At 38.3% G+C, this 14,492-nt stretch overlaps 1 non-coding gene across 1 annotated transcript; it reads right to left on the reverse strand.

Annotated features, from left to right (window-relative positions):
• Positions 1–1,303: 1,303 nt before the first annotated feature.
• LOC112780972 (small nucleolar RNA R71) lies at positions 1,304–1,407 on the reverse strand. The gene has a single exon (XR_003191775.1). It is a non-coding gene; the product is annotated as a small nucleolar RNA R71 (small nucleolar RNA).
• Positions 1,408–14,492: the final 13,085 nt, after the last annotated feature.

A 14,492-nucleotide genomic window follows, 5' to 3' on the forward strand; every position in this document is an offset into this window, starting at 1 on the left:
ATTGGGATCCAATCATATAAGATTGCCAAGCAAAATTTAATGAATGCATTGGTTGAGGAAGGGATAAAAGTTGTTTTGATTCGGAGATCTCAATATCTCCTAACACCCAATGAACTCCCCATTTCTGATTTACCACTTTCTCTTTACATTCTGCAATTAAATTCATGCAATCACCCCCATCCCTTTTAATTTCAGCAATTTAGCTTCTCGCTCTTTAATTCATGCAATTTTACATTCCGCAATTCTCATCTAAATCTTGATTCCGCTCAACTAGAACATACTTCTAATCCGAATTGCTCACTCAACTAATCCTTGTGGGATTCGACCTCACTCTATTGTGAGTTTTTACTTGACGATAACCGGTGCACTTGCCGGAAGGAATTTTGCCGATCGTGCAATTTCCTAAATCGTAGCATATCAAGTTTATGCGAACCAAGTTTATGGCGCCGTTGCCGAGGATTGGTTTTCGATTGACAATTCTCAAATTGGAAGTTAACTAGATTGAGCATTTTTCTTGCTTTGTTAATTCAGTTCAAGTTACTTGTTGAATTTTAATTTCTGCACTCTGTTACATTCTTTCTTTCTTTATGCCTTTAAATTCAATCAACTAACTCACTGACTCACTAACTATTTAAATTAATTCCTCAACTACTCTAACCATACTCTTCCATTAACCAAGAGTATTTCACTTGTTTGGTGCCTGTGCTGTGTTCTTGTATGACAGGTAGGAGAGGAGAGACATCAACTCCTCCATATACCGAACCAGAGAGGACCCTTCATAGACTTAGAAGGGAAGCAAGAGGGAAGAGAGTACTGGGAGAAGAAGAATCTGAAGGAGAATCTGAGGACAATTTTGAGGAAGCTCTAGATCTCAACATGGATAGAGAAGTTCACAACCATGAGAGAGCTGATGGAAACAATGCCATTCCCGAGAGGAGGGTTCTTGGTTCATACATAAACCCAACCTCTGGGAATTGTGGTAGCAGCATTCAGAAACCACCCATTCAGGCCAACAATTTTGAACTCAAACCACAGCTAATATCACTTGTGGAGGATCATTGTTCATTTGGTGGGAGTGCTAATGAAGATCCAAACCAACATCTCACAAAATTTCTGAGAATTTGTGACACTGTGAAGTCCAATGGAGTCCAGGAAGATACCTATAAACTGCTCTTGTTCCCATTTTCACTTAGGGACAAGGCAACTAAGTGGCTGGAATCATTCCCAAGGGGGAGCCTAACAACCTAGGATGAGGTGGAAAGCAAGTTTCTGGCACGTTTCTACCCCCCCACAAAAGGTCAATAGGCTTCGATCTGAGGTTCAGACTTTTAGACAACAAGATGGTGAAACTTTCTACGAGGCATGGGAAAGATTCAAGGATTTGACAAGGAAATGCCCACCAGACATGTTCCATGACTGGGTGCAATTGCATATTTTCTATGATGGACTTTCTTATGAATCAAGGAAGGCTGTAGACCATTCATCAGGAGGTTCATTGAACAGGAAAAAGACTGTGGAAGAAGCCATTGAAGTGATTGAGACAGTGGCTGAGAATGAGTACTACTATGCTTCAGAGAGACACAACACTAAGGGAGTCATGGAGCTGAACCATGTTGATACAATTTTAACCCAAAACAAGGTGTTTACCAAGCAACTAGCAGAGCTCACCAGGAAATTAGAAACAAAGCAAGTGGCTGCAATACACACACAAGATCAAGAGAAAGTAAGCACTGAAGGAGGTGATTGGGAAGAGGCCAATTATGTAGGAAATCAACAAAGGCAACCATATGATCCACATTCCAACACTTACAACCCAGGCTGGAAAAACCACCCAAACTTTGGGTGGGGAAACCAGCAAAACCAACATAACAAGTCCACATACCAAAACTCCAACCAAAGATCATACCAAGCCACACAAAACACTTACTCCCAACCATCATATCATGGCCAAAATAATCAACCTACCCAACCTAATCCGAACCAACAATTTCAAGATCAATTAAACAGGATAGAAGGAATGCTTGCAACCATGAGTCAAGACATAACCGAATTGAAAGCCTTTAAGGAAGAAGTAAATTCTAACCTGCAAAACCAAGGAGCTGCCATCCAGAAGCTAGAAAATCAAATTGTGTATTTGTCTAAGCAAACCCCTGGGCCAAGCGTTTCTCATGCTGCCAAGGCTATTGCAAGGGAAGAATGTAAGGCCATAACCCTCAGAAGTGGAAAGAATCTAAAGGAGATCTCAAAGGAAACCACAGAGGATGAAGCAAAGGAAATTGTGAGAGACAAGGAACAAGGACAATCTTTTACACCGTCTGCAACAAAAGAAAAAGAAAAAGAGGTCCTGAAGCCTTATACACCTAAAGCACCATATCCTCAACGTTTGATGAAAAGTGAAAAGGATGGCCAATTCTCCAGATTCTTGGAGATTTTCAAGAAGCTTCAAATCAACATTCTGTTTGCTGAGGCAATAGAGCAAATGCCACTCTATGCAAAATTCTTAAAGGAATTAATGACCAAGAAGAGGAGCTGGAGAAATGAGGAAACGGTGTTGTTAACTGAAGAATGCAGTGCCATCATTCAGCACAAATTGCCTCAGAAATTGAAGGATCCAGGCAGTTTTCAAATCCCTTGCATCATAGGAGAAGTCATAGTGGAGAAGGCCTTGTGTGACTTAGGGGCCAGTATCAATTTGATGTCTCTAACAATGATGAGAAGAATGAAGATCGAGGAAACCAAACCAACAAGAATGGCCCTCCAATTGGCAGATCGAACTTTTAAATTCCCTCATGGGATAGTTGAGGATTTGTTAGTGAAAGTGGGAGATTTCATATTTCCTGCCGATTTTGTGGTGTTAGATATGGAGGAAGAAGCCAAAGCTTCGATAATCCTGGGAAGACCCTTCCTGGCTACTGCTGGAGCCATCATAGATGTCCAAAAGGGTGAACTCACTCTTAGACTGCATGATGAGCAATTGGTGTTTAACGTATTCAAGGCAATGAGCTATCCATCAGAATCACTAAAGGAATGCATGAGGGTGGATGTAGTGGACATTGCAGTGCAAGAAGCCTTTGAGGAAACAACAAAGGAAGTGGCAGAGGAGGAGTTCACCAAGGATATTGAAGTTAGTGACATCAACGCTACTGAAACAACCATGCCAAGCATGCCAGAGAAAGTGAAAGAAGAGAAGGAAGCACCAAAACCTGAGCTCAAAGCATTGCCCCCTAATCTCAAGTATGCATACTTGGGTAGTGATGAGAGCCATCCTGTTATCATTAGCTCTGCCCTGAACCAAGAACAAGAAGAAGAATTGATCAAGGTGCTACAAACTCATCAAGATGCCATTGGATGGACCCTAGCTGATTTGAAGGGGATAAGTTCATCCATATGCATGCATAAAATCTTGTTAGAAGAGGATGCTAGACCCTCCATTCAAGCTCAGAGAAGATTGAATCCCGTCATGAAAGAAGTGGTACAAAAGGAGGTCATGAAGTTATGGCAGGCAGGGGTAATCTACCCCATTTCTGATAGCCCATGGGTTAGTCCCATCCATGTAGTTCCCAAGAAAGGTGGCATAACTGTGGTGCCAAATGAGAGGAATGAACTCATGCCCACAAGAACTGTCACTGGGTGGAGGATGTGCATAGACTACAGGAAGCTCAATGAAGCCACCAGAAAAGATCATTTCCTACTCCCATTCATGGATCAGATGCTTGAAAGGCTTGCAGGACATGCTTACTATTGCTTTCTGGATGGATACTCAGGCTATAATCAGATAGTAGTTGATCCTAGAGATCAAGAGAAAACATCATTTGTTTGTCCATATGGAGTTTTTGCTTATAGACGCATGCCCTTTGGATTGTGCAATGCACCTGCCACTTTCCAAAGATGCATGCTGTCCATCTTTTCGGACATGATTGAAAAATTTATTGAGGTTTTCATGGATGATTTTTCTGTGTTTGGAGATTCTTTTCCTAGCTGCCTACACCACCTTGCCTTGGTGCTTAAGAGATGCCAAGAGACCAACCTAGTATTAAACTGGGAAAAGTGTCCTTTCATGGTCACAGAAGGAATAGTCCTTGGCCACAAAATCTCTAATAGAGGCATTGAGGTGGACAGAGCTAAGGTGGAACTCATTGAAAAACTACCTCCACCGAGTAATGTCAAGGCAGTTAGGAGTTTTTTGGGACACGCTGGCTTTTACAGAAGGTTTATTAGAGACTTTTCTAAAATAGCCAAACCTTTGAGTAACTTGCTTGTCTCTGATACACCCTTTGTATTTGATAAAAATTGCATGCTAGCCTATGAACTTTTGAAGCAAAAACTTTCCTCTGCACCTATCATTGCCCCACCTGATTGGAACTTACCTTTTGAACTGATGTGTGATGCATCAAACCTTGCTATTGGGGCAGTGTTAGGACAAAGGAAAGACAATTTGGTACATGTGATTTATTATGCCAGTAAAGTCTTGAATGATAACCAAAGGAATTACACAACCACTGAAAAAGAACTCTTGGCAATAGTCTTTGCATTTGACAAATTTAGATCCTATCTCATTGGATCTAAAGTCATTGTCTTCACTGATCATTCAGCTTTAAAATACTTACTTGCTAAACAAGAATCCAAACCAAGACTTATTAGATGGGTTCTTTTGTTGCAGGAATTTGACATAGAAATCAAAGACAAGAAGGGTGTAGAGAACAAGGTGGCAGACCATTTATCAAGGATACCATGTGAAGAAGGAAGCGCACAAAGCACACATATAAATGAGTGCTTTCCTGATGAACAACTCATGGTAATTCACAAAGCACCCTGGTTTGCAGACATAGCAAACTTCAAGGCCACTGGGAGTTTGCCGTTGGAATTTAACAAGCATCAAAGGAAGAAATTGGTAAATGATGCCAAATACTTCATCTGGGACGAACCATACTTGTTCAAAAAATGTTCGGATGGCATACTCAGAAGATGCATATCAGAGGAAGAAGGAAGGGAAGTCTTATGGGACTGCCATGGCTCCACTTATGGAGGACATTTTGCAGGAGAAAGAACAACAGCTAAGGTGTTGCAGTGTGGTTTTTATTGGCCCACTATCTTCAAAGATGCAAAGGAACTAGTGAAGCACTGCCATGAATGCCAGAAAGCGGGGAACCTGCCAAGAAGAAATGAAATGCCACAACAATTCATTCTGGAACTTGAATTGTTTGATGTATGGGGGATAGATTTCATGGGACCCTTTCCCACCTCATACTCAAATAATTACATTCTTGTGGCAGTAGACTATGTCTCCAAATGGGTTGAAGCAATAGCAACTCCAACCAATGATAATAAGGTAGTCATGAACTTCCTCAGAAAACACATTTTTTGCCGTTTTGGGGTTCCAAGAACAATCATCAGTGATGGAGGAAGCCACTTCTGCAACAAACCATTAGAGACATTGCTTCTAAAATATGGAGTCAAACACAAGGTAGCCACACCATACCATCCACAGACAAGTGGGCAAGCCGAAATATCTAATAGGGAACTCAAAAGAATCCTGGAAAAGACTGTGGAAACTTCAAGGAAGGACTGGTCGATTAAGCTAGATGATGCTCTTTGGGCATATAGGACAGCTTTCAAAACACCAATTGGAATGTCTCCTTACCAACTAGTATATGGAAAAGCTTTCCATTTGCCACTGGAGTTGGAGCACAAGGCATTCTGGGCCTTGAAACTCTTGAACTTGGACAGCAAAGCTGCTGGAGAAAGAAGGATGTTGCAAATTCAAGAGTTGGAAGAATTCAGAGCTGAAGCTTATGAGAATGCCAAAATTTACAAAGAAAGAGCAAAGAAGAAGCATGACAGCAACATAGCCCCAAGGAAATTTGAAGAAGGACAAAAAGTATTGCTCTACAATTCTAGGCTGAAGCTATTTCCAGGGAAGCTAAAATCAAGGTGGTCTGGACCATTCCTTGTCACCAAGGTCTCCCAATATGGACAAGTAGAAATTATGGAAGAAAAGTCACAACGAACCTTCACTGTGAATGGGCAAAGACTCAAACATTACTTGGGAGATGTGGAGGAGAAGGACAAAGTTAAATATCACCTCAACTGAGGAAGCTGACCGTCAAGCTAATGACGTTAAAGAAGCGCTTGTTGGGAGGCAACCCAACCTGAGGTAATACTCCCTTGCTGTTTCTTTTATTTGTTTCAATAAAAAGGTGAAGTAGTTTCTGTGCATTGCAAAGAATTAAGTTTGGTGTTTCACACCAAACAATGAATTCGTGGATCAATTATTCAAAGGGGAATGTGTGACTCTAAGTTTGGTGTTCCACCACACATATCAACTGAACACAACAACCTTTGAATTATATGAAAGGAACAACCATTCTAAGCAATCACAGGAATGCTTAAAATCCTTAGCAGCAACTTCATTCCAAGGAGAATTCAAGGACTCAAAGAGCAGAGGAGTAAGTAGGAGACTAAGTTTGGTGTTCACACACCAACTTAAGACTCAGACACTTGCCCATACATAGTTGAGCTAACCACTCAAGTGCTTGAGAAGCAAGCAACTTCATCACTCTTTGCAGGAAAGGAAACAAGGATCTTAGAAAGAACATGAAGCAACAACTAGGAGAAGAAGGAGAAATCAAATTGTTTCCTGGCAACAAAGAGAAAACAAGAAATTTCACAAGGTGGTGTTGTTCCTTGACAATTCTTTAAAAAGGGCAAACAAAAGCATGCTTGTTCTGGTTTAAACTGTAATTGTTGAATCTTTCTGGAATGTGAAGTTACTAGTATGTTTGTCTGTTTATTGCTTTGAATAAAGTGAATGCCTAGATGTTTGGATATAACTTCACCTTCTTAAACAAATGCTTGCCATGCTTGTTCTGTTTCCAAAAATAAAAGAAAAGTTTGAACAAAAGTAACTTGGCTCAATTAGTGACAAATCAAGTAGAATTAAGTGGTGGTATGCATGCTTGATTGTTTAGTCAGATCACTGGAAATAGAGTGTAGAATTATCATTTTTTGTGTAAAAATTGAAAACTGTCTATGGATCTTGATGAATAAATGTCTTTGGCCATGAAAAAGAAAGAAAAAGAAGAAGAAAAAGCCACTGAAAAAGGGCAACCAAAAAGCAAAAAAATTGAGAAAATAAGCTAGGCACCAATGGTTTGAACTTCTGAGACAAATTCCTGTGGTGTTTATGTATTAAGGATATGCTTGGATGAATAGGTTCTGAGGAGTGTTTCAACACTTGGTAACTTGGGTTAACTAACCCGGGATTATCAACCAAAAGTCCATTATCAAGAGCAACCTAAATACAAAACATTTAGTCACACAAAGAGGTGCTGGGCAACAATGTCTCAAGAAGAAATGTGAACTAAAATGCCTGGAGTGGATATGTGTAGTGCAGTGATAAGAAAAAGAAAATGCCAAAGGCTTGTGCAACACATGACACTAAGCAAACAAGGAGCAAAGGAGCTCTAAGAAAAAGAAAAGAAAAACAAAGAAGAGAAAAGTGCCAAGGACATAAGAGTAACAAGAGGCCATAGCAGTGTTTGATGGATGCAATGAAAAAGTGATAATCTTACCTGATAAGAATGAAAAAGTGATACTGCAACTTTCTGCATAAAACCCTTCTGATGAACTTCAAGTGCTTACTAATGTAGCCAATTTAATTGCTTTCGGTTTCATACTTTCTTCTCAAATAACTCAGGACTTGCTTAGGGACAAGCAAGTATTAAGTTTGGTGTTGTGATGCCAAGGCATCTTAGGCTAGTTTCACTAGCATTTTTTTGTTAGTTTTAGTTGTTTTATGCATTTTCTTGAGCTTAAAGTAACCAAGAATGGTTAAATGAATAACAAAGCAATGAACCATCCAAACAGTATGATTTTGATGCAAATTCCATGAGTTTTTAGTTATATTACTTGAATGCTATGAATGGAAGATTTCTCATGAAATTTTGCAAGACTTTGATGCAATTGTTTGGATGATTTCAGGGAAGAAGATGCTAGGCAAGGAAGCAACAAAATCAATAAAGGAAGCTTGAATATCACATATGGAGTTTAAGTTCCAGTTTAAGCTTAAACTGGAACTTAAACTACCAAACCATATAATGCTGGAAATGGCGTTTAAGTTCCAGTTTAAGCCTAAACTGGAGCTTAAACGCCAGAATCATGAAGGCTAAGAAATGCTGGAACTGGCGTTTAACCTCCAGTTTAACCTTAAACTAGAAGTTAAACGCCAGAATGAGAATTTCACCAAGGGAGCATTTCCACGTTTAAGCTCCAGTTTAACCTTAAACTGGAGCTTAAACGTGTTCGACACAATTCTCACCAGGAAGCATTTCCATGTTTAACCTCCAGTTTAACCTTAAACTGGAGGTTAAACGCCAGAAGTAAGAAAGGCACCAGGAGCATTTCCACGTTTAAGCTCCAGTTTAAGCTTAAACTGGAGCTTAAACGTGTTCGACTATTTCTCTCCTCCAGGGTTGCTTTCTTCATTTCCACGTTTAAGCTTCAGTTTAACCTTAAACTGAAGCTTAAACGTGTTCGACATTTCACACTCCTGGGTTGCTTTCTTCCATTTCCACGTTTAAGTTTCAGTTTAACCTTAAACTGAAACTTAAACTTCAACTTAAACACCACTTTTTGAAAGGGTTTCTGGGCCAAATATATTGAAGTTTAAGTTAGCATTTGAGCACAAACATTAACTTAAACGTATTATGGTATGAAACCCAATTGAATATCATGGTTTATGGGATTGGGCCTGAAGAATTGATGAGTCTGGAGCTTCAATTTGTTGAGTCTTGTGTCATTACTTGTTTATCACTAAGTTTGCTCAATGAATGTTACAGAAGTGGATCACAGCCTCATCAGGATTATGGACCATAAACCCAAAGCAAAAGGAAATCAGGGAAAGGCCTCAAAGCCCAAGAAACACAACAGAAGCTCAATTTAGAAAGTGTATAAATAGGATAGAATTTAAGTTAGTTGGCACTTTTTACACGGGGAACTTTGGATGATTTTCTTTTAGTTTTGTAATTGAATTCAGAGCTATGACTCACTAAACCCCTTTCATTGGGTTAGGGAGCTCTATTGTAATTCAATGAATCAATAATAGTTTTATCTTCTTCTTCAATCTTTTCTCTTGAATTTTGTTAGAAAGCTTCTCGATCTAATTCCATTGGGTAGTTGTCTTGGGAAAGAAACTACCCATAATTGGAATCCTTCGGAACCTTGGGAAAGGAATGGAGGATTCATGCTAGAGAAGCTTTCTCACAGTGAATTGGATTGGGGTTTGGATGGATATTGTGACATGTAATCCTACCAAATTGTGGTTCATGAAACTGTGTGGTATAATCAGTGATCGAGCATCATCTCTTCTTATGAACATTTAAACCAAGGGATTAGGAATTTGTTTGTTTTTAGAGAGAATTGGTGAGCCAAGGGATTGGGATCCAATCATATAAGATTGCCAAGCAAAATTTAATGAATGCATTGGTTGAGGAAGGGATAAAAGTTGTTTTGATTCGGAGATCTTAATATCTCCTAACACCCAATGAACTCCCCATTTCTGATTTACCACTTTCTCTTTACATTCTGCAATTAAATTCATGCAATCACCCCCATCCCTTTTAATTTCAGCAATTTAGCTTCTCGCTCTTTAATTCATGCAATTTTACATTCCGCAATTCTCATCTAAATCTTGATTCCGCTCAACTAGAACATACTTCTAATCCGAATTGCTCACTCAACCAATCCTTGTGGGATTCGACCTCACTCTATTGTGAGTTTTTACTTGACGATAACCGGTGCACTTGCCGGAAGGAATTTTGCCGATCGTGCAATTTCCTAAATCGTAGCATATCAAGTTTATGCACATCATTGGACGACCCAGTGCACTTGCTGGTTAGTGGTACGAGTTGTAAAAAGTGTAATTTACAATTCGTGCACCAGCTGGCCACACGGCCATGCCTAGACCTTTTTCTCTTATGTATTTTCCAACGGTGGAGTTTCTACACCTCATAGATTAAGGTGTGGAGCTCTGCTGTTCTTCATGAATTAATGCAAGTACTATTGTTTCTCTTTCAATTCACGCTTACTTCTTCTCCAAGATATACTCTCGTACTTAATTCAATTAAGTCAGAATGAAGGGGTAACCCGTGACAATCACCCACTATCTTCCTTATTTGCTTAGCCAAGATCCACGTGCCTGACAACCACAAGCGGTCTACATGATGTTCAACGTAGTCATTAGACGACAGCTAGAGTATAGTCTCTTAGGTCTCTGATCCACGAATTTGACTTGCCTCTCCTGACAATAGAGCATTCGAATCCGTGAGATTAGAACCTTCGTGGTAGAAGCTAGAACCAATTGGCAGTATTCCTGAGATCCGGAAAGTCTAAACCTTGTATGTGGTATTCCGAGTAGGATCTGGGATGGGATGACTATGACGAGCTTCAAACTCACGAATGTTGGGCGCAGTGACAGTGTGCAAAAGGATAGAGAGATCCTATTCCGACACAAGTGAGAACCGACAGATGATTAGCCGTGCGGTAGCTGTGCCTGGTATTTTTCCTCCAAGACGAGAGATCCGACAGTTGATTAGCCGTACAAAAACCGTACCTGGACCATTTTCACTGAGAGGACGGATGGTAGCCATTGACAACGGTGATCCACCAACATACAGCTTGCCATGGAATGGGACACACATGATTGGATGAAGACAATAGGAAAGCAGAGGTTCAGAAGCAACAAAGCATCTCTAAACGCTTATCTGAAATTCCCACCAATGAATTACATAAGTATCTTTATTTTAATTTACGTTTTATTTATCTTCCAATTATCAAAACTCATAACCAATTGAATCTGCCTGACTAAGATTTACAGGATGACTATAGCTTGCTTCAAGCCAGAAATCTCTGTGGGATCGACCCTTACTCGCGTAAGGTTTTATTACTTGGACGACCCAGTGCACTTGTTGGTTAGTTGTACCGGAGTTGTAAAAAGTGTGATCACAATTCCGTACACCAGTCACCGTCATCACCGTCAGTGGATTGCTATTTTGGGTGAACAACTTCGGACATTTATCACTTATTTTGTGTTATTTTTAAGTACTTTGCACTTTATTTTTACTGCACTTTTGGGATTATTGTATATATTTGTTATTTTGGTACTTTTATTTTAGTTGTTTCATTTTGCACTTTGGTTGGTAGATTTTTAGTTTCTAGTTAGATTTGCTTTATGTAGTTGTTTTAGCTCTTTAGTTGTGATTAGAAAAAAATATTTTGGATTGTTGAAACCCAACTTTACCCTTTTTACATAAGAAATTTGGTTTGATTGAAAAAGAAGGGATAAACTAAGGAAATTTTAAAATTTCTAAATCACAACATTGCATTTAGGATAAGCTTAGTCAAACAATGAAATTTTCCAAAGAATTTATCTATAGGGAACTACCCCAATTGATTGAAAATTTTTGTGGAACTTGCTTGAATTATATATTTTGTGAAGCATGTTTTGAGCTAAGAACACAAGCATGTGAGATTTGAGCCTAATGATGTGGTTACATTTTATAACCACCTATTTTCCTTCTTGTGTGCAATTGTTCTCTTTCTATGATTGTGATCCTTGATTTGTTTAATTCTATATGTCCATTATTCCTTCTATTCATGCATTTATATGATTGAGGCCATTATTTCATAAAGCTCACTTACCCAAATAGCCTACCTTTCACCTTCCATTGTTAGCCAATTTTGAGCCTATGCTTAACCCAATTGTTCTTTATTTTAGTACATTACAAGCCTAAAGTGAAAAATAGTAAATGTCCCTTATTTGGATCTTTGATTAGCTTAGGCTAGTGAGAGTGCTTATTATTCAAGTTTGGGGAGATTTGGGAACATTGGTTGGGATAGATGGGTGCTTTGTATTTCTACATTTGGGAATTGGGTGCATGCTCATGTATTAATCAAATGTTAGACCTTATGCATTGATGTTCTTGTATATAGTTTGAAAGAAAAAAATGAGAAAAAGAAAAGAAAAAGAAAAGAAAAAGAAAAGAATATGGAAAAGAAAAAAAAAATATATATATATATAGAAAAAGAAAGAAAGAAAAGAAGAAAAGAAAGAGATAAAAAGGGGACAAAATGCCCCCAAGGTAAAGTTCAATAAAAATCAATGCATAAGTATTGTGAAATGAAAAGAAAATGCATGAGTATGTGAAAAAGTGAAGAATGGGTAGTTAGGTTAGAACTCAATTGTATAGGTTATCATAGGTTAGGTGGAAAAGTCTAGGTTAATCAAAGATTCAAATTTTAGTCCATTTAACCATAATGACCCTACCTTGACCCTAGCCCCGTTACAACCTTTGAGAAAATCCTCGTGATAATTGTATGCATGCATTGAATAATTGTTGATTGTTAGATGAAGAACAAATCTTGGAAAGCATGATTAGGGGAGAATTGAGTGAATCAACCCCTAAACACTTGAGTGACTAGAGTGGATACACATTCGGTGAGGGTTCGATTGCTCAATTACATGTTTTCACCATAATCATTCTTATTCATGCAAGTTTGTAAATCTTTTTGATAATTCAATATAATTGTGGGTTGGATTTGATTCCTATTGCCTTAACCCTTATGCTTACATATGTTCTCTTGGAAGTTGATTTGTTTTGACAAAGCAATTACATTCATATAGGTAGTTGCATTTAGATAGTTTGCATATAGTCTAGTTGCATTGAATAAATGTCATACCCCTTGTTTCCTTCTTGGTTTAGCATGAGGACATGCTAAGGTTTAAGTATGGGGAGGTTGATAAACCCCGTTTTTATGGTTTATCTTGTGTTGAATTTAGAGCATTTTATTAACCTTTTCTCACATTTATTCAATGAAATAGCATGGTTTTGTGATTCTCCCTCATTTTGTGCTTAAGTGTGAAAACATGCTTTTAGACCTTTAATTTGATGATTTTAATTCATCTTTGATTCAACTAGATGCCTTGATTTGTTTATTAAGTGATTTCAGGTTGAAAAGGCTAGGAATGGATCAAAGGAGTGAAGAGGAAAGCATGCAAAGTGGAGAACACATGGAAAAACCAAAGATTTGGTTTCGCTCATCCACGCGCACGCGCAACAGATGCGCACGCGTGGATCGTAAAAACCTCAGCGACATGCACGCGTGCTGTACGCGTACGCATGCTGTACGCGTACGCCTCAGTGCTGGCACATGATTTTTAAGTGAAAATGTGCCTAGCAAATTCACAGAGGCTGTGGGGCCCAATCTAAACCAACTTTGGCGCCAAAATACTTAAAAGGACCAAGGATTGAAGGGGAATGCATCGTGAAATATTAGGGAGTTTAGATCTAGTTTTAGTGTTAGTTTTAGAGAGAGAAGCTCTCACTTCTCTCTAGAATTAGGATTAGGTTTAGGTTAATAAGCTTAGATCTAGGTTTTAATTCATGCTTTCATCTACTTCTACCTCTCAATTCTTTGTTGTTACATCTTGTTCTTCTATTCTTTTGTTGTAATTTTATCTATGTTGTTTCTATACTTTGTTGTTGATCTACTCTTGTTCCTTTTATTTTCTTTTAATGCAATTTGAGGTAATTCATGTCAATTGTGCTCTCTTTGATTGTTATTGTTGATTCTTTGCAACAAGTGTTGTTATATTTCATTCTTGTTGTCAATTTACTATGCTTTCCGTTTATACCTTTCAAGTGTTTGTCAAAATGCTTGAAAGGATGTTAGAGTAGAATTTTATGTTCTTGAATTGGGAAGGTAACTTAGGAATTCTTGAGTTACTAATGTCCAAGTGATTAATAGTTGGTAGCCATTGACTCTAGCTCCCATTAATTCAATTAGTGAATAGCTAGGATTTATGGACTTAGATTGATATAGTTCATTTGACTTTCCTTTACTTGTTAGAGGATGACTTAATGAGATCAATCCTTGCAATTGTCATATTGTGGTTAGTAATAAGGATAAAGATCCTTGACCACCAAACCTTGCTAAGACCTTTTTTTTTCATTTGATTTCCATTGCTATTTACTTTTCTTGTTTCTAATCCAAAACCCTAAAATATACATGTCCATAGCCAATAACAAGAACACTACCCTGCAATTCCTTTGAGAGACGACCCGAGGTTTAAATACTTCGGTTATTAGATTCATTAGGGGTTTGTACTTGTGACAAACAAATTTTTGTACGAAAGAATTATTGTTGGTTTAGAGACTATACTTCGACGAAAATTTATTATGAAATTTTTAACCGACAAAAAACCATTCATCAGTCTCTGGCTCCTCAGAGTCCAATACCAAGTCTCCAACACCACCAATTTGTTTCCAAAGTACACAATCCAAACTAATTTCACAAAATAAAACTAAAGTTACCATAGGGTTCACTAATTAGATAACTTGAAAAGGATTAAACATTTCTCACCTTACCGACGAAAGTTTGGGGCAGAATTCAGCAAATCTACAAAGCTAATTTGCTCCTAAACACCAAAATTCAAC

This window comes from Arachis hypogaea, chromosome 19, assembly GCF_003086295.3.
Source record: "Arachis hypogaea cultivar Tifrunner chromosome 19, arahy.Tifrunner.gnm2.J5K5, whole genome shotgun sequence".
NCBI lineage: Eukaryota > Viridiplantae > Streptophyta > Magnoliopsida > Fabales > Fabaceae > Arachis > Arachis hypogaea.